The 25738-nt window shown below is 50.0% G+C and overlaps 1 protein-coding gene across 5 annotated transcripts in view; it reads right to left on the bottom strand.

The window, feature by feature from the left end:
- The window catches only part of LOC144823540 (uncharacterized), a 606829-nt gene that overhangs the window by 456538 nt on the left and 124553 nt on the right, over positions 1-25738 (bottom strand). The window lies entirely within an intron of this gene.

Raw genomic sequence — 25738 nt, 5'->3', positions numbered from 1 at the left:
GCGACATGGCACCCAGCATCAGGAGGAGCAGGCACTCAGGAGTGGCGGCGGCACAGGGATTCAGAGGGGCCGCCCATGCTTGTTCAACACCAGCAGAAGAAGATCGTCGCAGCAACAAGGCCCCCGGAAGCTCCGAGGAGGAGGAACCAGGCCGCAGGAGATGCCACAGGTTTCAACAGTAGCAGGCAGGCAGAGCCTTCAGTCCAGGACACAGGGGGGACTCGCCAAGTCGGGCCGGACCACGTGCGGCCTGCATCAGGGGTGCCAGGCACAGTCCCGGCCAGCAATCAGCACAGGGTGACCATTGTCTGTCCCCCAAAGACTGGAGCTGTAGGAGGGGGGTGAAGGCAGTTGCGGCCCAGCACCGCTCTCTGCAGCCCAAGCGGAGTCCCAACAATAGCCGGAGGAGCAATGCGGCAGAGCCGGGAGCCCACACCGGGCCAAGCAGCACAACGACCGGGACCGGATCACGGCCGCAACCAGCACCCCGCCGAGGCGACAGCCCAACTGAGGGCTCCCCAGCGCGACGCGGCAGAGGCGTGTAGCCCACGATGACAGCGCCCGCAGGAGGGGGACACAATCCGAGGGAGCCACAGGAAGGCCGTCGCCCCGCCACCCCAGGCCCCGCAAACTTACGCACCTGGCGGGACCCGGCTCGAACCCAAAGCCGCGGCCTAGGCGGGCGCCAGGCCCCTACTAGGCCGCCACTCCACGGGACCGTGCGAGGGAACAGGAGGCCTCCCGACCCCCCCAGGCGCACCTCCCCCCCCGCCGCGCGCGACTTACCGCAAGGTGGGTGGTGATCCGCGTCAGCAGGCTCAACAGCACCGCTGCCCCTCGCAGGTGACACCGACCAGCAGCAGCAGCAGCCCGGCCCAGAGAGCAAGGCCCAGCGCCGGCCACGAGGGTCGGATCTTCGCTCCAGGAGTGTTCCAAGCCGCAGGAGAAAACACAGGCGGGTCCCCCTTCGCCAGTCAGACAGGAGCAGGTAATATTGGTGCAGTGGGTAATACGAGTGCTGCAGGATTGTGTCGGATAGAAAGCTTGGCCGGCAGAGCCCACTTAAAGTGTGGCCATCTTGCAGCCGGCCAAGCCACGCCCCAAAAAAGCTAATACATAGGATTTTCCGTCCTGCTCCGCTATGGCGGATATTATCCCTACCCACTCCAGACGCCTAATGGAGTTTTATGAGTAGGGGTCTCTGAGAAAAGCACAACTGATTTACTTCAGTATCTAGCGTTAAATTAGTGCCTTACCAAACCATTGGGCGCCATGTAGTGTAGTTCCTATATCCCTGATAGGCTCTGCGCATCGGAATAATATACACTATAGTTTTGACTTAGGACTGAGGTCAGTATGTCTCTATCGAGTACATTAAACCTAATTACCTGTGTGTGCCAGCTGACTCAGAGGTCACTAGAAACTTTCTCGAATGAACAAGAAGGGATTAGTTTCTGACAACCGCATAAACATGACAACTTTATTTTCCTTAGAGTCGGAACAATAGCTTCAAAGTCGTGGAAACAATAGATAACCGTTTCACTCAGTCAATCGTGCATGCTTCGTTTCTACAGAGTTGCACAGAAATAGAGAGACGGGCGTTTCAATAAAAAGGGTTTATTGAACAGTCTTATTTCTCAAGCAAGAGATATGAACTGCTACAATCGTAAGACAGAATACGAAGTATAAAATGTACAGCGTTAGCAGTAAGATACAATAATACTGTAATAGCATGTCTTGTAACCATGACATATATTCATTAAAATACATACATAAATAACACAGGCAAAAATACTCATCTGGTGCTTCTAAAATAATCCTACCCCAGTGTACCTAACCTAAGTGCAGTACGAGGGAAGAAGTAGGTGCTGTCTTAGTCTGGTTTAGTTATGCCAAGAGTTGCCAAAAGTTTCTTTAGGTTCTAAACAACTCCATACCTTAGAATGAGAGAGGTTGGTATCTCTTTCCCGGGACTCGATCTCGAACACCCAGCAAGGGGAGTCAGAAACACTGGAGCTGGATTCTCTGGGAGGAGGATGACAGCGTCTGGTCAGTGCGTCAGTTGGGGACTAGACTTCCTTCGGGACTTGCTGTGGTGAGCCGAGTCATGGAAGTAGGTAGCCGAACCGCACCGTGCCTTGCCATAGCAAGTGAAGGCATATTTATACCTTGAAGGTGTTTAGGAATGCCAGTATTAACGTAAAAGTCAGGCATAAGAACGTCATGAATGAACCCCTAAGGAATAGATGTTCATGCATAATAAATGAGTTCTTGGAGAAATCAATATCCAGGCAAGGGGAAGTCCCTAAAGCTTAGGAGTCTGGTTTTCCAAGAACTCGCTGTGACGAAGAGGATCAGATGTAATTGACCATGCATGTATTTGGTTAGCATGAGCAATGCCTAAATAAGGACTGGATTTCTATGCCTAAATAAGGGCAATGTGAATTATACCTATATAAGGGCTTGAATCGGGAAATCTAGATACGGTATCTAAAATCGACACACAACAGCACTATATCCCTTCCAGACTATTCCAATTCGGCCACCTGCGGGAGTCCTACAAGCGCTACAAAGGGACATCAATCAATTTATATGGGGCGAGAAGATTTGGGCTATCTATGGACGGATGAGGGGGGGACTGGGCATCCCTAACCTCCTAGAATACTTCCGCGCGGCGCAATTGCGCTACTTAGTGGAGTGGCAACGATCTGAATCAGAGAAAAGATGGTTATTTCAAGACAGGGGACTAGCTAAATTAGAACTACGGAAGGTCCCCTTTCTCAGGTGACCGGATAGACCTCCTAATGTACGGGGCTCTCCTATTACGCGAACTGTCTCGAGGGTCTGGGACGGGGTGGAGGAACGGCAGGTCCTGACAACATTTCCCTCCCCATGACACCCTTATTTGAGAACAACGACTTTCTTTCTGGTGCGGAAGCACGGGCATTCTCACGCTGGAGGAAGTCCACGTGCACATTGGCTGGCCACTTTTTCGATCTGGAGGGCATGCTCCTCTTCCAAGATCTGAGAGCAGAGAATGGGCTCCCTGAGACAGAGCACTTTCGTTACTTCCAACTCCGACATTGGCTTCTTCACGCTAAGGTACACCCCAAAGTAGCGAGGAAGCTCGCAAGGTTTGAGAAATGGCTCTACACCAAAGAAACCGACAAGAAAATTGTCTCAGAACTCTATGATAAGCTTCAACCTAAGGCTCCCACAGAATCCACTACAGGCCAGCGGAGATTGGGGAAGGAACTAGGGAGGGAATTAACGGGCAAAGAGTGGTCGGACATTTACTACCAAGCGAACCACACCGCCCGCAATACGGCTAGCAGGGAGGCTGCGGTTATAGTAGCCTTGTATTGGCAGCTGACCCTGGCTCGTCTGCACAGAGAAAACCAGGAACGGATCCCACTCTGCTGGTGAAGCTGTGGTAAAGAGGGCACTTTGGTGCACCTACTGTGGGACTGCCCTGCAATACAAGAGTATTGGAGTTCTATCCTCGATGACATTGACCGCCAATTCGACACAGCGATACCATGCTTCCCAGTGTATACTGTGCCTGGCTTGCCCAACCCCCTGACACACCCACTTCGATCGCGACGAGGAAGACAAATGGGTTTAGCACTGGGAGCTGCCACCCAGAACATCCTATCACACTGGGGTTCCTCCATGAAACCAACATGCATAGGGTGGCTTCACTGATTGTGGTACACTACAGGCATGGAACGCATACACGCCTCCCTATCTAACACTCTGGCCAGCTTCACGGACTCTTGGCAGCCATTGCTCTCCTTGCTAGCTCAAGACATGAACGAGATCACATGCCCTAAATATCTCAGACTTCTCCGGCTTACCAGCTCGGATGTTCCGACAGGATAAATAGAAGACGCTCACTAACTCACGCTACCTATGATAGTCCTTACCAAGACATCAGCGGCACACCAGCTCGGGGTTGGGGAGGAGGGGGGGTATCTTGGGGGAGGGGGGATCAGGGTGCTGTAATTCTGTTTTGTAAAATGGCATTGCACTATTTCATGTAAACAATGGTTCCATTCGAAACTGGTGATCGGACGGCACGGAAGGGGCCCTTCAAGGCCATGGCTGCAGAACTACTCATCAGATAGACTGGGTCTGGCATAGGGCCATGGGTGCAACACTGTACTTACGCCTCTCTTGCTTATTGAATGTGCTGTTTTGATGAAATGCCAATAAAACACAGTTAAACCTAAAAAGATTCTCAGCACTAGTCATACCATTAGGTACTCTACAAATGCAGGAACCAGTTGGCTTAATCCACAACCATGAGGAAACTACTAATGTGGTAATTGTGTCTGTTGTCAGCATGGTAAGGACAACATTACTATATTCTATAATCATGATGAATCGAAAATATCAGACACTTATGAACTGCAACACTAGTTACTGTGTCTACATGCTGATCTGTGTTTGTAAGCAACAATACATTGGATCGCCGAAAAGATCACTCAAAACGAGATGGAAAGAACATTTGGGATCAATAAAACATGTCGACTCCAGGTCTCCGATAGCTGTACATTTTGCTAGCCACCATCATTTGGATCAACTAAACAAAATTTGTCTCATGGGTATTGATCATGAACCAGCACAATATATAGGGGGAGACAGAGACCTCAAACTATGGAGAAAAGAGAGTTGGTGGATGTAGGAGAGTAGGGTCTGCTTCCTATGGTCACCCCCACTTTTTGCTGTGATTCACTGGTTTTTGGACTTTAGTGTGGCTGTGGGCCTGCTAATCAGACCCACAGCCCAGCTGTTCTCTCTCTAAATTGATACCATGTACTTTAGGTACATACCAGATTGGGTATTGGGTCACCTTTGTGAGCCCCTGTATAGTGTACCATAGGTACCCAGGCCATAGGTGCATCCAAGGCCTATCAGGGGCTGCATGTATTATGCCACCCCTGGCTGGCCATCCAAACTGACACCACAGGCTGATCAATCAGCTTGGGTAAGGTGGTGTAATCACCACCTACTTAGATATAGTATATCTATATCTACCTTATATATAGACACATAGTAACCTATGTCACTCCTATGGCAGGCCTTAACAATCCTGGAGGCAGAGTGCTTGGTTTTATGTGAGAGGGTGATCTAGCATGAGCTGAGCCCTTCTGCAGCTTTCGGAACCAGGTCCTTATAGCTGTTCTATGATATAGCCATACCATATACTCTTAAGAGCATTATAATCCTTGCGGTTAATGCTAACTTTGGTTTGGCTTTATCAAAACATGTCGTGTAAGATGTCAAACACTTTGGAATACTACCCCCCGCCAGTTCTGGCGGCGGGGGTAGCATTCCACCCCTCTCGAGAGACAGAAGACATGTAGTTACTGCTTTACCCGGTTAAAATTAAACAGAGCCTCAGCATCACAAAATGAATGCTGCTGCCACAGACACGAGTCTGACCTCCTGCAGCTGGACGAATCTCCAGCAAGGGAGGCTTGGACAAAAGGTTTCCTGTCGAGGGAGGTGCTAGCACCTCCCCAGACAGCCTGTAGTGTATTGAGGCAGGGTGGGCTGAATGGAAAGATGCTTTTCCAGACACTGCCTGGGGCACACAAGGTGCTCCATGCATAGCCCGGTTCAAACCAGTTGCTGGGGCACTCCAGCACCGCTCTGGCGCAAAACTGAACAAAGAGAAAGGGGTGTAACCACCCCCTTCTCAGGGTCCACCCATAGGAGGGACCTAGCAGGTAATCCAGCCCCTAAAATCCGTATAAAGATAGGAGCTGTGTCTAGAGATATTAGATTATCCTGCACTGAAACTCTGAAACGGAACTCTTGAACCTTCGACGTTCTATACCGACTAGAAGACTGAAGACATCTCCCTTGTGGTCAAGGAGTGACCACCCTGTGCAAACAGGCACCACCAGTAACTTGCCGGTTTGCTTTGTCGACGCTCCTGCCGGAACCCAAAGACTCAGCGACTCAGGAGCTGGACTTCCACACTTCTCCGACTCTGATCCACATCCACAGCAAAGCTGAGACCCGTGGCGGACACGAGAGACGTGGGACCGGACATCCTGGACTACCTGCACTTTGCTAACAGTGCAACTACCGAGGCACCCTCGCAGTTGTGCATTGGGGTTTGAGAAGCCCCAGACCTGAGCGCCATTTGCACCGAAGCTCAGCCCTCCACACTCCACGAGTGCCGCGTGGGGCCTGCCTTTGTATCCACACTCCACGAGTGCCGCGTTGGGTCTGCCTTTGCATTTCATCAGCTCGACGCGTCTTCCCGGTTGCTAGCCCATGAGCTAGTTAGCCCTCCGAAGACTTTCTTTTGAAACTACACCGCTTTCCTGGTTGCTCCAGGCTTGCTCCAGCTTCCCTGCAGAGGAGAAGTTCACCAGACCTTGCTGGTCTGAACTGAAGCCCATCTTCCCTTCCTGCGTGGATTGCGTTTGCCAAGGCTTGTTGTGTCCAATCCGGATACCGACGCCGCAGTCAACTAGACTCCTTCGTGGGACAGCTCGTAACCAGCTCCTGGTCGTCGTCGATGCCTCCTGGTCCTTGTGGCTGCAGAGACAAGCTTCCCCTCTTCACCTGATTGCATCTCGACATCGCCTGGTTCCTTCCTGGTCACTGGCTAGTGACCCAGACTCTGTCCCCTCTGCTTTCAGGTTCTTCACATCTTCGATCCACCCTTGGATCCACCCGGACACTTTTCCCCTGGTCGCCTGCAGCACTTCTTCGCAGCTCTCCATAGGAAACCGCGACGAAACCCGACACGAAAAGACACCAATGCACCCGGCTTCCCTGGGTGAGGTAACTCGAGTACTCCGGTGCTCCCGTGGGTGTTGACTCTCGAAGTGGCCTAGTTTAAAAGGGTTTTACCGTAGTCCATCCAGAAGTGTCCTTAATCAACTACTTTGTAACTTTTACGTTCCCATTTTAACTGTATGGTAACTCGCGACTGTGTTCCCACAGTGCACGTTTCTCCCGTGGGTCTCCTACTTCCTAACCTTTGGTTCTGTAGTGTAGCCCCAGGCCTATTCATTATTCTTGAAGTGGTCCTTATACCACTTACTTAATATAGGGTTCGTGAAGCCCCTAGGGCAGAATTGTAATTGTGCAACTCAAAGTATGCTTAATGAGTAACTTGTGATGTATTTCGATCTCTGACCTCATAAAGAGTGCAGAGGGGTTGTGTTAGTAATAAATACATATATATTTGATATATACCTTGTGTGGTGTCCTTTCATTTGGTATTCAAGGGATTATATATGGTAAAACAGCTGGCTTCACATGCTCTCTGAAGTTTTAGCCTAAAACTGCTGGTCCATGCTACCACTAGGATAGCTTGTCTATGAGGTTGACTTTACAACCACCATCAATAAGGGTCGTTTAGACTGGTGCAAGGTGCCCACTATATAGTGGACATCATATGCCAGGCTAACTTCTCACAGTGGATAAACTATTTACAAACTGTTCAATATGGTTTACAGAAATGTATACAACTCTGGTAGGATAATACATATATCATGCTGCTTTTACATAACAAAGACATATGCCTATAATGTATCTTGCTGATGTACTTTAACTCTCCTTGCAACCTCAGCCCCTTAGTATTGTACTGTAATGCATTATATATACTGATATGCATACCCCTTTTTCGGATATCCCTTTCGTCACTAATTATTTGCAATTTGGCTGTTTTTCTTTTTCTCTTTTCTTTATTGACTCAGGAGTTATTGGACGTGGTTAGGAGTTATCTTTGTCTGTGCCAATATTCACGGTACCTATTGAAATGAATACCTGTGGTCTCAGAATGTGGGGTGTTCTGGCTCCCATGCCTTATCAGTATTTCTTCAGTTTTTCTTGGTTTCCCGTTTCATTTTCCATCTTTCTCCCTCATAATTATTAATTATTTACATTCCACTTAGGGTGTTTTAGAAGTGCAAATTATTGCTGAACATTGCTTAAGAGTAGTGTAGTTTTGCTTGGGTATTTCATATTAAAATCTGTCTTTTTTTTAATTAGGTCAGCCGAATGGCACGGATCATGGAGCCTCTGCAAATGATATTGGGATGTTCTAGACTGCTATTCGCGTAATGAGATGCTGCACTTTTTGATCCAGTGTTTAACATATTTTTTGGGCTAAATGTTTTTTCTGTTCTTCTTTCGGCTGTTCAGTCTTCTGCTTTGTAATTTTTGTAACTGTATTTAGTGGTGTGATCCACTAAAGTAAGGAATATTTCCTATTAGTTCAGGCTAGGGTGGAGAGTACATTAGCGTTTTAGTCCTCTTGTGTAATTAGCTTTCTCTACTGCATTTCCCTGCTTCTTAGTTCGTCTCTGTTTTTGCTTTCAAGTCTTTAGCTCATGTTGTTTCTTATTTGGGAGATAACACCAGATATGGCCTCACTGTGTGATACAGCAGTTGACTTAGGGACTGAACAGAGAACTAGCTAAAAGCCATAAATATGTAATAGCACGGCTCATGCTACGGTCATGTTGCCGATTGGGTGTTCAATCTTGCTATCTGCACATTGATATTTAGCTATTTATCTTATTTATTTTTGGGGGTTTGCCATATGTATTCAACAGTTTTTGTATATTCTTTGTGGTTTTATGCCTTTAGCTCTGATTTCTTTTCTATGCACCAAGGAGATGTGATCGAAACCATATATTTCACCACTGGTGATCGGTCTCGCTTCTGCACGATACCACCCAGGATGCCCCAGATCATTCTCCACAGGAGTCTTCTATCCATCTAGGGTTTTCTTACCCACATAAGACTCTTTTTTCAAACTTCAATGAACAAATCATGTTGTTTCACAATAGATGGGGGGTAATTGAGGTGTTACTGATCTTGTATTTACAAATCACAGGTAGTTCATTCGGATGGACTTGTCAAGATGTGAGGACCGTCGCTGAAATGCGCTGCTTACTTTGTGAGTAATATTTGTGGGATCACTACATATTTTACTGGCCTCACATGGCCTATTGAATGGGGTTAAAAGTGTACCATCCTCACTTCATTTTATCCTCTTTCTGTGTTTTGTACATGTAGTTTGTTTGACGATAATAAAATATGCATATTAGGGACTCGTAAGTCTTATCTTAGTAGATTTTGACAGAGCTAACTCTTCTTTTTAAGGTTCTTCTAATTTCTACGGTTTTTGCTGTGGCATGAACATTTAATCAGACCACATTGTTCTGTGGTGTTCTTCCTCTGCTATGAGCTTCCTTGCATATTTTCCACACATAGCTAGTTCTGCTTTGGGTTGCATACCAAACAGTCGATTCGGGACTACTCCCTATAGGGCCACTTTCCTTTATTTACTTTCCTATCAGGCTTGAAAACTCTGCCTATGGCTTTATCGATTTTATATACTTGGCATCTGTGGCGTCATGCCTCTCTGCCCGTTCTCTAATTTTGAACGTTGGATATAAGCTGGGTTCTTTTTGGTTTTCTTGGTTAGCTGGCAGTCATCCAGCCATCTTGGGTGGCCTCATTCTTGTTATGTTTTCATCTTTTACATTTCATAGCTACAAGAACGCCTATTCGGACCGGAAGGTATTTTGGAACGCTTGGATGCACATAAAACAGCCTGCACTTCCTTAATTATGCTAAGTTACTATGGATGCTTTCAATTAATTACGATTTATAGTTTGACTTCAACTTTGATGTGGAATTTGCTTTTATTTGGAAACTGAGCATAACGGGATATATATTTCATGAGGTAGGTTTGATATTTTCAGACATTACTTTGCCACTAAGGAGAAAATATTTTCTCTGAACTTAATGATCTCTACCTTGTGCTATTTTATTTTTCTCTATATATTTTTTTTATATGGACTTTATTTTACTTTCCATCTTTCTTATGTGTCCTCCTATTGTATATTGTTTATTTTTCCTGTGTTATCTTTGTTCGAACAAATTTGTATGCTAGTGTTGAATAGTATGATGCTTTATGTACAGTGAGCATCTTTGATATTCTATTATGATTGTCTCATATTTAACAAAAATGTCCTTTCTTTTTTCTCTTATGCATCTTTACTTGTCTGCAGCCCTGAAGAAGCGGTTATTGCATGAAAAAAGTGTGTACTACAGCTACATCAATATTGTAGCATTTTCAGACTCTGTACTCTGCAATCTGGGCAATTGGGACCCTTAGACATTGATTAATGATTGGTATATCACTTGTGTCTATCTTAATCTCATTATGAATATGATGTCCTATTGCTAACAATAAGTAAACTTTATAATACAAGACTAAATAATTTGTTGGTGTCAATAATTTATACTTTTGAATGCTGCTCTTTTACGCCCCACAACCTATTCTTTCTGCTTACCTTGTATAGATTTAGGTCTTTCAGCTTGGTACCTATCATCCCAAATGAACACATCAAGTGTTCTACCACTAGACCTTATGGTCACTCTGGCTTAAAAAACTATACTTAACAACTGGAAAGACCCAAGCAACGTTTCCCTTCATGACTACTAGGGATGGCTACAGTACCTTAGAGCGATTTTATTCTTAGATCTAACTGAAGCAAACAATGCTGGATACATTAGATTCATACTTGACAAATATCAAGCCAAGTTAAACAGCCTTATCGTTATCATGGTCCAGAAAAATACTGCACTCACTTCTTACCCCTCGTCATTGGCATAAACCATCACCTTGCTCATAATGTCCGATTCGCTGCAATCTATGACATCCCTTAGACTTGTGCTAGTCTCTTCTTCTACCCCTCATGTCTCTCTCACTTCTTTTTTTACAAGGCCAGAACTATATGAACCTGTATATCTCTGAATGCAATTGCATAAAACCCCATTGTGGTCAAGCTGGAATCCAAAGATAAGCTGTATCTAAAGGTAGAGACATATTTTAATATATATATATAATTAATGTAGACATGTATAGAAATGTTTGAACTTTGTTTAATGATCACAACCTCGATCAACCGTAATTATGGGGACGTGCTTGATAATCGGTATGCTAAACTCTGTTCTTATTTCTTTTGTTTTTTTTTCTGACTACAACACAATGAAACTTCTTTGAAATAAAAAAAATAAAAAAAATTAAAAAAAAGTGACAGTATCCATCTGAAATAAATAGTCTTTCACAGGAGCTGCTGAATCTGCAAAATATTCATGGTTTTACTTAATCAAATTTTAAATGGTTGTTCCAGGTGTCTACCGATATTTAAGTGTATAGTTAGTGTGTGCCCTATAGAAATGTAAGCAACATAAATACCCCAACTGCCTTTTGATTTACAAATTATTTTCAGTGTATTACTTAAATATTTCAATGGGCAAAAAGAACGGAGCACCAATGACACCAACACCTTTCTCCTTTCTTGAACAGTACTCTCTTACCCGATCTATCAGCATGATTGGAAACCTTTGCCTTACTTTCACACACAGTTTAACAACACTGGAAGTTGATGCTGACCATTTTAGGATATGGCATCTCTCAAAGCATAACTGTTAGAAATTGGATTGTGGGTTGACCTGACATCTCATGATCCTCATCACCGGGTCCTCAGTTGATGTCAGCAATAGGCAAACTTTCCCCAAGACCCTCAGAGCTTCGTAAAGTCCCAACTTTCTGGTCCTTTTCTTGGTTGAAGTCATCATTCCTTACAGAACTCCATTAACTCAGCTACCATGTAGCTCTCCAGTTTAGTGAACTCAAATTCCATTCTTGCAGGTATGGTAAGAGACAGTCCCAGTAGGATGAGAGAGTGAGTACACAAAAAGATTACACACCCGATTAGAAACACAGAACTTAATTTATTAAATAAAACAAGACTAAAACAACAAAAATCTAAAGTAGAACTTGAGAGAGGGATTTTTAAAGATTAAACTGTAAAATAGCTCTTGAAGTAATAAGCTCTTAGCCATTTACCAGACCGGGACAAAGTCAAAAGTTTCAGGCCGACCATGATGGAGCGTGGCCCGGATACAGGGACCCAGTGAGGCCAGCTGAACAAAAGTGTCTTGATCCTGGCTGAGTCAACATTGAAGATGAGATGGAATGCTGGGGAATTACAGTGGGTGCCAAGAGTCACATAATTTTTCTACATGCGGACGATGCCCTGTTTTATTCGACTTCTCCCCGGGACGCACTACCGGTCCTGGTGCATCACCTAGACAGATTTGGTGAGGTCTCTGGCTTGCGATTTAACCGCGGTAAGTCCCTGATTTTCCCCCTAGCGGGGCTGGCCTTGGTGCCTCCGGGCGATCTCCCAGGCCTGGGACTGCGCTGGGAACAGGTGGGATTCCGCTACCTTGGGATATAGGTGGCCCCGACGGACACACAGGCGTGAGCACGTAATGTGGACTGCATAATCGCGTCTCTACAACAATCGGTGACATTTTGGAACACTCTTCCGCTGTCATTGATGGGTAGGCTGGCCATCTCTAAGATGGTGATGCTTCCCAGGACGCTATATGTACTCCAGAACTCCCTATATCCGCTGCCGCCACATGTCTTCAAAACCCTCAACATGCTGCTCACTTCCCTGCTTTGGGCGGGCCGGCGTAGTAGAGTAGCTCTTAACACTATTATACGGAGCTATCTATGAGGAGGGCGGTTTGGAAGCCCCACGCTTCGACTTATATTATTTTGCGGCCCAACTGTACCATGTGGCGCGTTGGCTGACAGAAGCGGATAACTGGGAGAAACGTCTTCTCTCCGCCAGGGCGGGTACTCAGGCACTACAGGAAGCTTTGATGCAGGGCAAAGGGTCAGACGCATCTCCTACATAGTGTGACATACAGCCGGTATATGGCAGCGTTTTGTCGAAAAAGTCCTACGAAAAGCACCCTTTCACAGGGAGCTCCCAATTTGGAAACTGGCCCCATTCATAGACATGGGACGATGTATGTCCTTTCAACCTTGGAGGGAGGGTGGATGCGAAGTTCTTGCCGACCTTTTTCACAACGAGACCTTTATCACCTACGAGCAAGCAGAAGAGAACTTTGGCCTCGGACAGGGTCAGTTCCTACATTTCCGGGGAATTCAGGACGTAGTAAAAACCACTTGGCCACAGTACCCAGACATTCCAGCCCTCACACACATCCTAGATATCCTGCTTATGTGCAGTACAGGATGCAAGTTGATATCTCTCATCTACAAGGCTATGAAACTAGACTCTGCCCCGCCGGTGCCACCATCTCAGGTTGCATGGGAGAGGGATCTCTCTCTTCAGCTGGAAGAGAAACAGTGGGCACGCATAGGCACCCTCACGCAAAAAGTCTCCTGCAATGCCAGGTTTAAATTAACACACTTTAACTTCCTGCATCGTACCTACCTAACCCCGGTATCCCTGAACCGCATTTCGCCCGATAAGGGAGATAGATGCCCTAGATGTGCCACAGAAAAGGCGGGCTTTTTACATTTAGCTTGGGATTGTCATCTGGTCAAGCAGTTCTGGGTGGAGGTAGTGGGCAGGATAGTTGCAGCTACAGGCATTCGAATGCAGCTTGAACCCTTGCGTTGTCTACTTGTATTTGTCCGGAAGCCAAAGAATAGGAAACTCCGATATAAGCTCCTGCAGTTAAGGCTAGTGCTTGCCAGGCGAAGGGTAGCTATAACCTGGATGGGGCAGAGGGGACCAGAAGTGTTCATCTGGCTTAAAGATGTCCGAGAGTGGTCCCCAGCCGAAGAAACACACTTGCAACTCACCCGAAGGGATGAGAAACTTTAAGAAGACTTCATGGTTTGGCAGGTGTTGTGTTCCTCAGGGTTGGCGGAGAAGGAGTCCTCCTCGCAGGATATGACTGATGGCGAGGAGAGTGGGCTGGATGAGGAAAGCAGACCTCCCCTTGCCGCGGAGTGAGGGGACTGACCCCGGTTATATGCGCACTAGGACTCGATGTTATGTCCCATGTTTTCTCCTCACTGAAGAATGTGTCCGAATACTTATGTAACCCTGTTATTCCCCCCCCCGATGCGACCATCTGTGCTACATGCCAATGATAACACCAGTAATATGTCTATGTACGCTGTATTGATGCCGATTTGTTTTTTGTATTTGTATAATGCAAATTGAAAAATAAAGTTAAGTCGGGGCGTGGCTACGGCGGTGATGTGAGCGGACGCAACTCAAGCGAGCTCCGTCGCCCCGTTGCCCTAATAAGCGTTTCTAAGCATTTTTCGGGGTTTTCCTCTGTGTCCCTGATCCCCCGCCGATCCTCTGACAGTGTGGAGACTCGTCTGGTGGACGCTCCGGTGCAGAGGACACTGCCGGGGGCGACTGCAATCTTGGGGACCCGGCTGCCGGACTATCGCGGCCATCTTCCCGCCTCGCATCGGTCTTGCATCTCTGGCGGACGGCGCCCGGAACGAGAGGGCGCCTGGAGGCACAACCGGACGCTCCGAGGCGAACCCCGGCTGGGGTTGATAGGTCGCGGGGCCTGCTGATAGCGGAGGCGGAGCCGACGCGGGCGGAGCGACTCCTAGAGGGGGACGCGGTACTGGCCCGGCTGCTGGACCTACGAGAGGACCCGGCTTTGGAGTGGCGGCAAGGCCGAGTCGGAGGTGAAGCGGACCCCGGCCACGCGACTGCGGAGCTACTGTCCCCTGGGAGGCTGACCTGGAGACCTGCACCTGGCGGACCCTCGCTGCCCCGATGCCTGGCGCAGTGGTGGTGCCCTGAACTGCCGCACTGGGAGTTGGCGAGCTGGAGGGACCGCCCGCCATCTTGTCCTCCCGGACGGGAGCTTGCCCGCCATCTTGACCCTCCCCATCGGCGTCGGTGACCAAGGCGCCCGCCCCGGCGGGCTGTAGAGGCCATCGGCGAGTGCCCAGTAAGGGCGACCCTGCAGGAGCACCTGAGCGGGCCTTTGACCCCTGCCCCCCGACATCTGACCAACCCCTCGAGCACTCGCTGCCGTCTTGCTGAGCCAGTGCTGGGAGAGCGAGTGGCCTGCGCCCCCCTTGCTGGTGGGGCCTCCGCGAGAGGCTGCCTGACCGCCCTGCGTCGCCTGCTGGAGATCGCACCCCTGCGGCCTAGAGGACCAGCCTGAGGCGGGGACGTGAGGCCTCTCAGAATCGTGAGTACTCCCCCATCTTCCGGAGGGACCTGGGGCCCAACTGCTTTTTTGGGGACACAACGGAGGTGGGGAGGCGACCCACACACCTGCCACTCCTGAGGGACGCTGCCTCTGGTGGGGAGCGAGAGCGCCGCGGCGTCCCGAACCCGGGGTGAGGTCTACCCCCAAGACACCGAGTGCTGACCAACTGACCACTGCGGTCACCCTGCGACCCCCAGGAAGAGAGGGCCTACGTATATCACTCCCTGGGAGACACTGGACGGCGTGAGGGGAGGCGCTTGATACGGGGGAGGTCGATTGGTGGTGTTCTGACCCTCCGCCGCACTACTATAGCACCAGGGGGGTGCGGAGCTAACGACGGCGTGCGACGCATTGGGTGGTGGAGCGCCACGCTCAAGACAGACCATGACCCGCGGAAGGGGAGGTAAGGCGGACCAGGCAACGTCGTCCAAGGGCACCTCGGTGGTTGCCATGTGGGGCAAGGCAGGAGCGGCAGCACCAACTGAAGAAGTGCCACCATCGGTCACTGACTCCCCGCCGGTGACACAAGCCTTCATGTCCTCCTTCATGATGGACCTGAAGTCAGAAATAGGGTCCCTAAGATCGGAGGTGCAAACGTGCGTTAAAGAACTACGCAAGGACGTGACGGAGCTGGGTGACAGGGTAGACGGTCTCGAGAAGCTGGTGGACACGCGCACTGAAGACTTGGAACAGCTGTGGCAGAGAGTGGCAACCCTGGAGGAGCAGAATATCGAACTTCAGATTAAGCAGGAGGACCTCGAAAATAGGGGACGCCGCAACAACCTCCGCATCCGGGGCGTGCCACTCGGAGAAGAAGGGACGGACACCATGGCCTACGTGGCGCAGCTCCTGCATGAGGTGAGGGGCAACAAGGAAGCCCCCCTGCCGCTTTTGGACCGGGCACACCGAATCTTCGGAGCGGGAGGCAAGACGGGTCTCCTCCCAGACATCATCACCCGAGTGCACTACTTCACGGAGAAGGAGGCCATTCTGAAGGCGGCGAGGGACCAACAGGATTTGCGATATGGAGCCCATAAGATCCAAATTTTCCAGGACCTGGCCCCTAACACGCTGCACAGACGGAAAGTCTTCCGCCCGGTGACGGAGAAGCTGAGGGCCCTCGAAATCCCCTACCAGTGGGGACATCCCTTTGCTCTCATCTTTCGTTGGGAAGGCAAACGCAAAGTCATCCGCTCCTACAATGAGGCGGCGCAGCTGCTTAAGCTCTCGGATACCCCGGAACGCAGTCCCGCCCGCACCAACCGCCCGGAGAGGGCCCCGGCCCGGCCCGACTGGACCACAGTGAATCGACGCCGCCGCTCACCTCCGCTGGACGCAGGCTCCATGTCCCAGGCAAAGCAAGACATCATAGAACACATCCGCTCCCTTGAGCACGACAGCGAGGATCAAACCTTGGGGCCCCACACTCCGTGAATGGTCTCATTCTAACCCTTGCCACGCTAACTATGGACCCCCGGGGCTCCAGGCCCAGCGGAGTGAAGGATGCTGCACCCCATAGTAATGCGGCGGACATTTCTTGAAATCCAGAACCCCCCCGCGGAACGCTAGCTGACCCCTGCATGCCAGCTGCCCCTCTATGAGTGCGCGTCCAGGCGCACCTTGTGGCGTACATCGCTGATGCCGGAGCCCGCCGCACCAACAGGTGAGGCAGACAGGGCGCTGCGGGGGGTCCCGACAAAGCACTGTTGGGAAGGGAATTGGTTCGGAAGGCGATGGTTTGCAGCTACCCCCCCGCGGACGCCCACGAAGTTCGGCTGCGGCGGCTGGAGGACCAGGGAATGATGTCTTTCCGCCGGGGCCCAATGCTGCCGACCTGGCTGTCCTGACACTACTCTCTCTTCACTGCCCCTATGCTACATACCCCCGAATCAACCCTGAGCAACGGGGCGGACGGGCCTCGGGGCACTTGAGACTACTTTCTCTGATAAAGACACCCCCACTTTGTCCCCAAGGAAGTGACATTCCTGAGACCATCCAAACCCTCGGGTAGAGGATGCCCGGAATCTGGGACATTGTACTACGGCCACGTTGGCCAGTTGTGGTTATACTCTCTCTATGTGTTCCCTCTTTTCTTACCTGTTCTATCCCTCCTACTTCTCGCTCGACCCTCCCCTTTAACTGGTTTCCCCTTCAGTTCGGCAGTGTGGCGGCCTGGAGACTGTCGATGGAGCCTGCATGGTCATGGTGGGTGGGGGTGGCTGGACCCCCTTGCTTGATGGGGTGGGGGCTGCCGGGTGGCGAGACGGCTTTACTCCCCTTGATCCCATGGTGATGAGTGTCCCTACACCTCTCAAAGTCCTGACGCTTAATGTCAAAGGACTTAACTCCCCCAACAAGCGGAAACAGGTGTGGCGCTATCTCCTGCAACATTCTCCTGACATTGTCTTCCTTCAGGAGACGCATCTCCTGCGGGGAGACACAGGCCGCATGGCACATCCCAGATACCCCATGCAGTTCTGGGCGTCAGCTGACACTAAAACGGCGGGGGTGGCTATTCTCTGCAGAGCGGGCTTTAAGCGGGGATCCACAAGACCCTACAAGAGTGGTGACGGACGCTTCCTTCGGGCCACGGTACAGATGGGTGGGACACAGTACACCCTGGGCAACATATATGCACCTAACCAGTCGCAGGACAAGTTTCTTCAGGCACTCCTAAGGGACCAGTTCCAAGCTGGCGAACCCCACACAATCCTAGGCGGGGACTTCAACCTGGTGTGGGACCCAGACATAGATCGTGGAGACAACACGTTTAGCGGCACGGGCGCAATGTCGGCCGCACTGAAAGAGCAGATCACGGACCTAGGGCTGGTGGATGCGTGGAGGTACCATAATCCAGGAGTCCGTGACTATACCTTCTACTCGCACTCCCACAGAACGTACTCGCGCATTGACCACCTTTTCACCTCTCTAGCCCTGGCGCGGGACACGCTGAAGGTCACCATCTCAGATATCTCGCTGTCGGACCATGCACATGTGGAGCTGCTGTTGCAGGACCCGCGGGCGTGCGCCCCCCGGTAGCGACGATGGCATCTCCCACCGAGCGTTCTCCGAGACTCGGAAGATGTTGATAGCATTCAGGAAGCCATAGACTCGTACTTCACTCTCAATGACATCCCGGAGACACCATTCCCGGTAGTGTGGGATGCCTTTAAGGCCACCATACGGGGGCATATCACTTCTCTGGCGATCGCGAGAAGGAGAGCGGCCTGTAAGCTGGAGGCTGATCTGGCAGGTGAGATCAAACAGGCGCAGGCGCACGACAGGGAACGGCCCTCGCTGGCGTCCAGAAGGAAACTGGCAAACCTCAGGGGACAACTTCGCCTCATACGCACTAACAAGGCAGAACACTCCCTCTTAGCGCTAAAACAGAAATACTACGAAGGGGGGGATAAAGTAGGTAGACAACTGGCGAGACGGCTAAAGGCACGGATGGCTAGAGCTCACATCGCTAATCTGCGACATCAGGATGGTACGTGCGCAGTCACCGAGCGAGCCAAGCAGGACGCCTTTGTGGCCTACTATTCTTCCTTATATGCGGAGGAGCCTACATCAGCAGAGGCGCGGGCTGCTGTCCTCGCTGACTTTGAGGGGACCCCCCTGTCGCCGCATCAAACGGCGGAGTTTGAAGAGCCCATACTTGAGGATGAGATCTCCTCGGCCCTTAAAGATCTTCCCATGGGGAAAACTCCGGGGCCCGATGGCCTGCCGCTCTCCTTCTATCGCACCTTCCAAACCCAGCTTCGCCCCCATCTGCTGAGATTGTTCCACTCCTTCTCAGACGCGGTGGGACCGTCCCCTGACATGGGAATGGCCGAAATCGCACTAATACCGAAGCCAGGGAAAGATCCTGCGCTGTGTGCTTCCTATCGGCCCATTGCCCTCCTGAACACTGACCTGAAGATATATACTAAGATCCTGGCTAAGCGACTAGACCCGTACATGCCAGGGTCGGTGAACCCGGATCAAGTGGGATTCATCCGCGACCGGCAGGGAGCCGACAACGTGCGCAGACTGGCCCACTTGGTGGGCAAAGTGCGACATTGGGATATCCCTGCTTGCCTTCTCTCGCTCGACGCAGAGAAGGCTTTCGACCGGGTGGACTGGACCTTCTTGAAGGAGACCCTCCGGAAGCTAGGCCTGGGCCCTAAAATGATAGCGTATGTTATGGCCCCGTACCTGGGTCCACAGGCCAGGATCAGGATAAATGGCCAACTTACCCCGCCGTTGGCGATACACCGAGGCACGAGGCAGGGGTGCCCCCTCTCGCCACTCCTGTTTGCCCTGGCAGTAGAGCCCCTGGCGGCACTGATCAGACGTGAGCCCAGAATACATGGAATAACCCTTGGGGGGAGAGACAATAAGGTGGCGCTCTTTGCGGACGACCTGATTCTCACCCTTACACACCCTCGCACGTCTCTACCAGCGGTCCACGATGTACTCTGTCTGTATGAACGAGCGTCGGGCCTCAAAATAAACCACACCAAATCTTGGGCACTCAACCTCACGATGCCTACTGCGGACGTCCTCTCCCTGAAGGAGTCCGTACCCTATCGATGGGCGGAGAGCCATATTAGATACTTGGGCCTCGCCCTTACCCCCCACTTGGACTCCTGGTCCTCGGTAAACTGGGCAGAGTGTCGTAAAGCTGTGCTAGAGGACCTTAGGAAATGGAAACCGTTGATGATGTCCTGGCTGGGGCGTCTCAACGCAGTTAGAATGTCGATCCTCCCCCGAATTCTCTATGTATTCCAATGTCTACCCACCCCTATACCGCTTCACTGTATCCGGGCCCTCCAGCGGGAGATTACGTCCTTTATTTGGGGTGGGAAACGCCCTCGGTTCTCACAAAAGGTCCTCATGGAACCAAGAGACAGAGGAGGCCTGGCCTGTCCCAATTTGGTGCACTACTACTGGGCGGCACATCTCCGATTCGTGGTGGAATGGGGCGCACGCGAAAGCGATAAACACTGGTTCCACATGGACCGAGCGGTCACTGGATGTACAATATGGGACCTGCCTTGGCTTCCGCGAGCTGCACGCTCGAGAAGTGCGTACCTTGCAGTACCCACGAAAACGGTGCTTGACATCTGGGATAACATAGCCGTGTCTAGAGGTCTGACCACGTTCCCGTCCCCACACACCCCGATAGAGGGGAATCCGCAGTTCCCCCCGGCCCACCGGACTCGGGCGTTTGATAAATGGATTCAAGGGGACTGTAGAGTAGCTGGAGACCTATTTCTTGAGGGCATGCCCAAATCTTGGATGGATTGCAGGGAGGAATTTCGGGTGCCGCCGCAGGCTGCCTTACAACACGTCCAGCTACGCCACTGGACTGCCGGGGACGAAATGTACCAAGCGGCTACCCGAACATACACGCCCTTTGAGAAATTGGCGCGCTCCCTCGGGGGACTGAAGAGGCTGATCTCCCAGATATATTACATTCTGCAGCATCCTATATTGGCGCCTGCACACCCCTATCAGAGGCAATGGCAATTAGCGACGGGCGTAGACATTACCCCCCTCAATGGAGCAGACTGTGGCGGGATATACCCAAGGTATACCGCAGCATTCCACAGAGGGAAAACGCCTACAAACTACTTACGCAATGGTACTATACCCCCCTACGCCTTAGTCAGATGTTCCCCACCGCCTCCCCGAAGTGCTGGAGATGTGAATCTGCGACTGGTGACTTCGTGCATATATGGTGGACGGGTCCGGCCCTTACTGTTTTCTGGAAGGAGGTGCTTAGCCATATCAAAGGGGTGTTGGGGTTCCCGCTGCCCGAGGAAGTGAGCGTGATCCTACTTGGCATACGTCCTGCTACGCTCAAGGCACTCACTCGTGGAGATTGGATCCTCACACTCCAAATGCTAGGTGCCGCTAGGCAACTCATTGCCCTGTACTGGAAGCGAGCGGAGGCACCTCCCATAGCCGCCTGGTTTGTGCGCCTTTGGCAGGTCCTAGCGATGGAGCTACTTACGGCGCGTCTACAGGCGCGAGATGTGCGCTTCAAGGCGGTTTGGGAGCCCTTGGTGCGTCATCTCTGTTCTGTGGAATATGCGCGACACATGCCCACTAGACTCCGCGCTCTGCACCTATTCGAGGACGCGCTTGTCCCTAGAGACCCGACCAGATTACATCCCTGATCACCTTACACACCGCGGCTGCGACCACACACACGCACGCCCCCCTGCACCCTACCCCCCGCCATGCTGCCAATACCCGCCATTCCATCGAACCTCCCCCTCCTCCCCCCCCCTCCGCTTTGTCTGTCCGTAGGCCTCTTTGACCTTCCTACTCTCTTTCTTCCTACTAGCCACCCTGGCGCCTATCTTCCCTTGAGATGGTTGTGCCCCCGTTGGGCTGTTAGAGATAGCTGGGCTACCTGCCCTCCACGCATCCTACTTGCCAAAGCGAATACACTCATGAGTATGGCAAGACTTTGACCACGGCACCCCTAAGCCATGCGGCCGGCCCTCCGAGGAGGGTTGTAGGCGAGGCGCTGTGTTAAAGCTTCTCCCCGATTGCACTGGCACAGAACTCGACGAGATACATCTTGCGCGGCCGGCCTCGGCAAGAGGTTGTAGGCTTAACGCTGTGTTCAAAAATAAAACAGATTTTAAATAAAAATAAAGTTAAAAAAAAGGAAAAAAAACATTGAAGATGAGGGGTGCAACTAAAGGAGACCTTGTTCAGTGGTGGTTCTGAAGACAATGCGTAGGGGGCAATTAACGCAGAAGAGACAATGCACCAGTTCTGGTCATACAAGAGTGATGTGCTGGTTCTGATCCACACAGCAGGAGCCATGTTCCGGTTGCAATCCACGCAATGGCACTGATACGCTGGCTCAACGGAGGATGAATGGGTTCCGCTGAAGCAAGCACCTTAGGCCTCACTTTCAAGGGTCCAGGACTGGGGAGGCACAACTTGGCAGGGCAGACGGTGGAGTGCAGATCATACTTCACAAAAGCATTGGTTCCTCAAGGCTCTATCGTGTCACCCATGCTTTTCAACATCTACATGAAGTAATTACCAGCACTGATCACTGAATTTCACCTCACCTGCTAAAACTATGCAGATGACACACAAATACCCCTTTAACTGGGAAGCCTCAAAGACGATGGAAAATCACAAAGTTTCTGTTGCCTCAAAGCCGTTAATCAGTGGATGATATGGGGCCATCTCAAATTGAAAGCTTTCATACGGAAATTTGTGGCGACTGGAAAAATTATGACCCTCACGCTGCCTGGCCTGATGATCTGGGAACACTGCCTAAAGAATCTCAGAATTACCATTTCTCCAAGCTATCAATGAATGCCCAAGTGGACAAACTAGCACGATCCAGCTTCATTACTATAAAAACTCAGCAACGCACCTTTCCCCACCAGGGATTTCCACAAAAGATCCTGGCTACTATCTCTCTTGTTCTGTCTAAACTTGATTAAGCCAACACGGATCATCTTTAATACCTATGAAAAGACTACAACAGATTCAGAACTCAGCTTCCAGACTACTCTTACATATAAAGCAACAAGCCCACATTTTCCTTGCCCTGAAGGCCATAAATTGGTGCCGGTAGCCAGAAGATCCACATTAAAGCTGCTTTGTATCACCCACAAAGTGATATATGGAATAGGGCTGCTCATCAGGAATAAAATCACCAAATATATTCAATAAAGGAACCTCCACTCTAGATTGGGTCCTCGCCTCAAAATCCCATTATACAAGAAAAAAAAACGTAGGTAGTAAATCCTTCTCTGTTCAAGTAGCCACACTATGGAACTCTTATTCCCCAAACATAATATCCACAGATAACTAACTTATGTTCAGAAGACTACTCAAGAGTTGGATCTTCCCCACATAACCACCATACTCAAACTTAAATATACAGCATATCCCTGTATATACAAGCAGTTGTTTGGATTATATATGTGTACCTAGATATGTGTATTCCTTTGTATAAATTTGTATAATAATCATATTTATAAATATATAGGTATTTGTTAGTTCTGCTTAACAAATGTACATATTACGTATGGTTATATTATTCTATGTTTAACATGTATATAGGTCACTGCATAAATAAGTAAATTTTTATCATAACTATTCATTTACAATTGCTTCATTATTGTATGAAAGAATTTTTTTTCAAAACAAATAAATTAGCTTAAAGTACAGCAACACTTGAAAGTCTGGGTTTATTAAATACAACTTATCAAGCTATGGTACACTATTTAGACATATATAACTTCCATGTTCTTATGGATCTTTATATTTATTACTTTACTCCTAATTCAACATCTCCAATACACTACCCGATAGCTCACCCTACACCTCTCTCAATATAGCCCCTACCTCCACTCTCGGACTCATTTCAAACCCTATTCTACTACTATGATCTCCAAAATACCCCTTTCTAGGCCCTTCCCTCCTCTACCCCTCCTTGCATCATCTCAAACCTCTTAAAATAAAAAATTTCTAAAAAACGCCTTTCTAAACCCTTCCCCTCAGACTCTTTCCCCTCCCCTCTGCTCATCCCACACCTCCTACCGCAGCTATGATCTCCAAATAAACACTTTCTAGACCCTTCCCTCTTCTATATTTCCGCTATCCTTTTATATCTAACCAGCAGACTTGCATGTCCACCGCTAAAATTAATTTAATATTTCCCTATACTAATTCACCACTTATCCTTTTTGGGTTCCGGAGTAGTGCGCTACTCGTCAAAAAGTGTGTCGACGCCTCGTCAGAGGTAGTCGGCGCTATATAAATGCAATTACAATTTATCTCCCTGAGATTTCCCATCAGGAGGCCAGCCAGCTAGCATTTGGAGTCACTCTGGGTTGAAGTGATGTAGGTCCAGTCCCTTCTCACCCAGGCAGGGAACAGCCAGCAGCAGGACAACACCATAAGGCAGGAGTCCAGCAAAGCAGCAGCCCAGCAGTGTGGCAGTCTATTAGCAGCACAGCAGTCCTTCCTGGCAGAGTCTTCAAAGGTCCAGAAGGGCACTCAAGTGGTGGTGTCAGGAGTCCAGTACTTATTCCCAGCTGTGCCTTTGAAGTGGGGGAGACTTTAGAGACAGATCTTTGAAGTGCACAGAGGACATGCCTTCCTGCCCTGGCTCAAGACTCACTACAAGGGATTATACAGCGCTTTGCATGGGGAATAGGACACAGCCTATTCAGGTGTAAGTGAGGCTGGGTCCAGTTCCTCTCTCCTATCCTGGCAGAATCACCCATCAAGTCACACCTAAGCTCCCATTGTATGTGGATATCTAGGGGGAAAACACAAAGCCCAGCTATTCCCCTCCCCAGACGTGTGTCAGAGACAGGCAGCAGCCACCAAATGGCTGAAGTAAGAAAATACTAATTTTCTAAAAGCAAAAAGAACAATTGATGGACAGAATGCAGAACAATGTCACACATTCACCCCAGTACAGAGATCTGCCTAAATCCATAGTTGTTTTGCTCCCCATGTCATTTCAGTTTGAACCCAGCCACATAAAAATCAGTCTTGACCCTGCACCCAATGGGAACAGTCAAGCCCGAACTGCTGGGCCAGGTCCTCCCTGGACTGGAAACAAGCATCCTATGACCGGTTTAAGGGTTTCACCCCCCATTAGCCAGGATAGCTTGATTCCAGTGGCATGGAGAGCACAGGATCCACGTCTGGGCATACCCGTCCCACTCGGGGTGACAAATGCAAAAAGAACAATTGATGAACAGAATGCAGAACAATGTCATACATTCACCCCAGTACAGAGATCTGGGCCAAAATCCCTTGTTTTTGTGCTCCCCATGCCATTCCAGTTTGAACCCAGCCATATGCATATCAGTTTTGACCCTGCACCATCGCATTCTAAAGTGATGCCCCGAAACCGGTCCCAGGATGCTTGTTTCCTGTCCAGGGAGGACCTATCTTGGCAGTTCAGGCTGGACTGTTCCCATGAGGCACAGGGTCAAGACTGATTTGCATATGAGCAGGTCCAAACTGGGGTGGCGTGGTGAGCAAAGGAACGATGGATTAAACCCAGATCTTTGTGACGGGGGGAGAATGTTTGAATTGTTGAGCATTTCATCCATTATTTGTTCCTTTTGTCGCCCTAAGTGGGAAGTGTATGCCCAGACTGGGTCCCGTGCTCACTACGCCACTGGATCCAAGCTAGCCTGGCTGATATGGGGTGATGCCCTGAAACCGGTCCCAGGATGCTTGTTTACGGTCCAGGGAGGACCTGGATTGGCAGTTCGGGCTGGATTGTTCCCATGAGACCCAGGGTCAAGACTGATTTGCATATGGCCAGGTCCAAGCTGGGGTGGCGTGGTGAGCAAAAGAATGATGGATTAAACCCAGATCTTTGTGACTGGGGAGAATCTATGCATTGTTCAGCATTTCGTCCACCATTTGTTCCTTTTGCTTTTGTCGCCCTAAGTGGGAAGGGTATGCCCAGATGTGGGTCCCATGCTCACTGCGCCACTGGATTCAAGCTAGGCTGGCTGATATGGAGTGATGCCTGGAAATCGGTCCCAGAATGGTCGTTTCCGGTCCAGGGAGGACCTGGTTTGGCATTTCTGGCTGGACTGTTACCATGAGGCACAGGGTCAAGTCTGATTTGCATATGGCCAGGTCCAAACTGGGGTGGCGT

This window comes from Lissotriton helveticus, chromosome 3_1, assembly GCF_964261635.1.
Source record: "Lissotriton helveticus chromosome 3_1, aLisHel1.1, whole genome shotgun sequence".
Lineage (NCBI taxonomy): Eukaryota > Metazoa > Chordata > Amphibia > Caudata > Salamandridae > Lissotriton > Lissotriton helveticus.
This window is presented reverse-complemented; position numbering and strand designations above follow the sequence as displayed.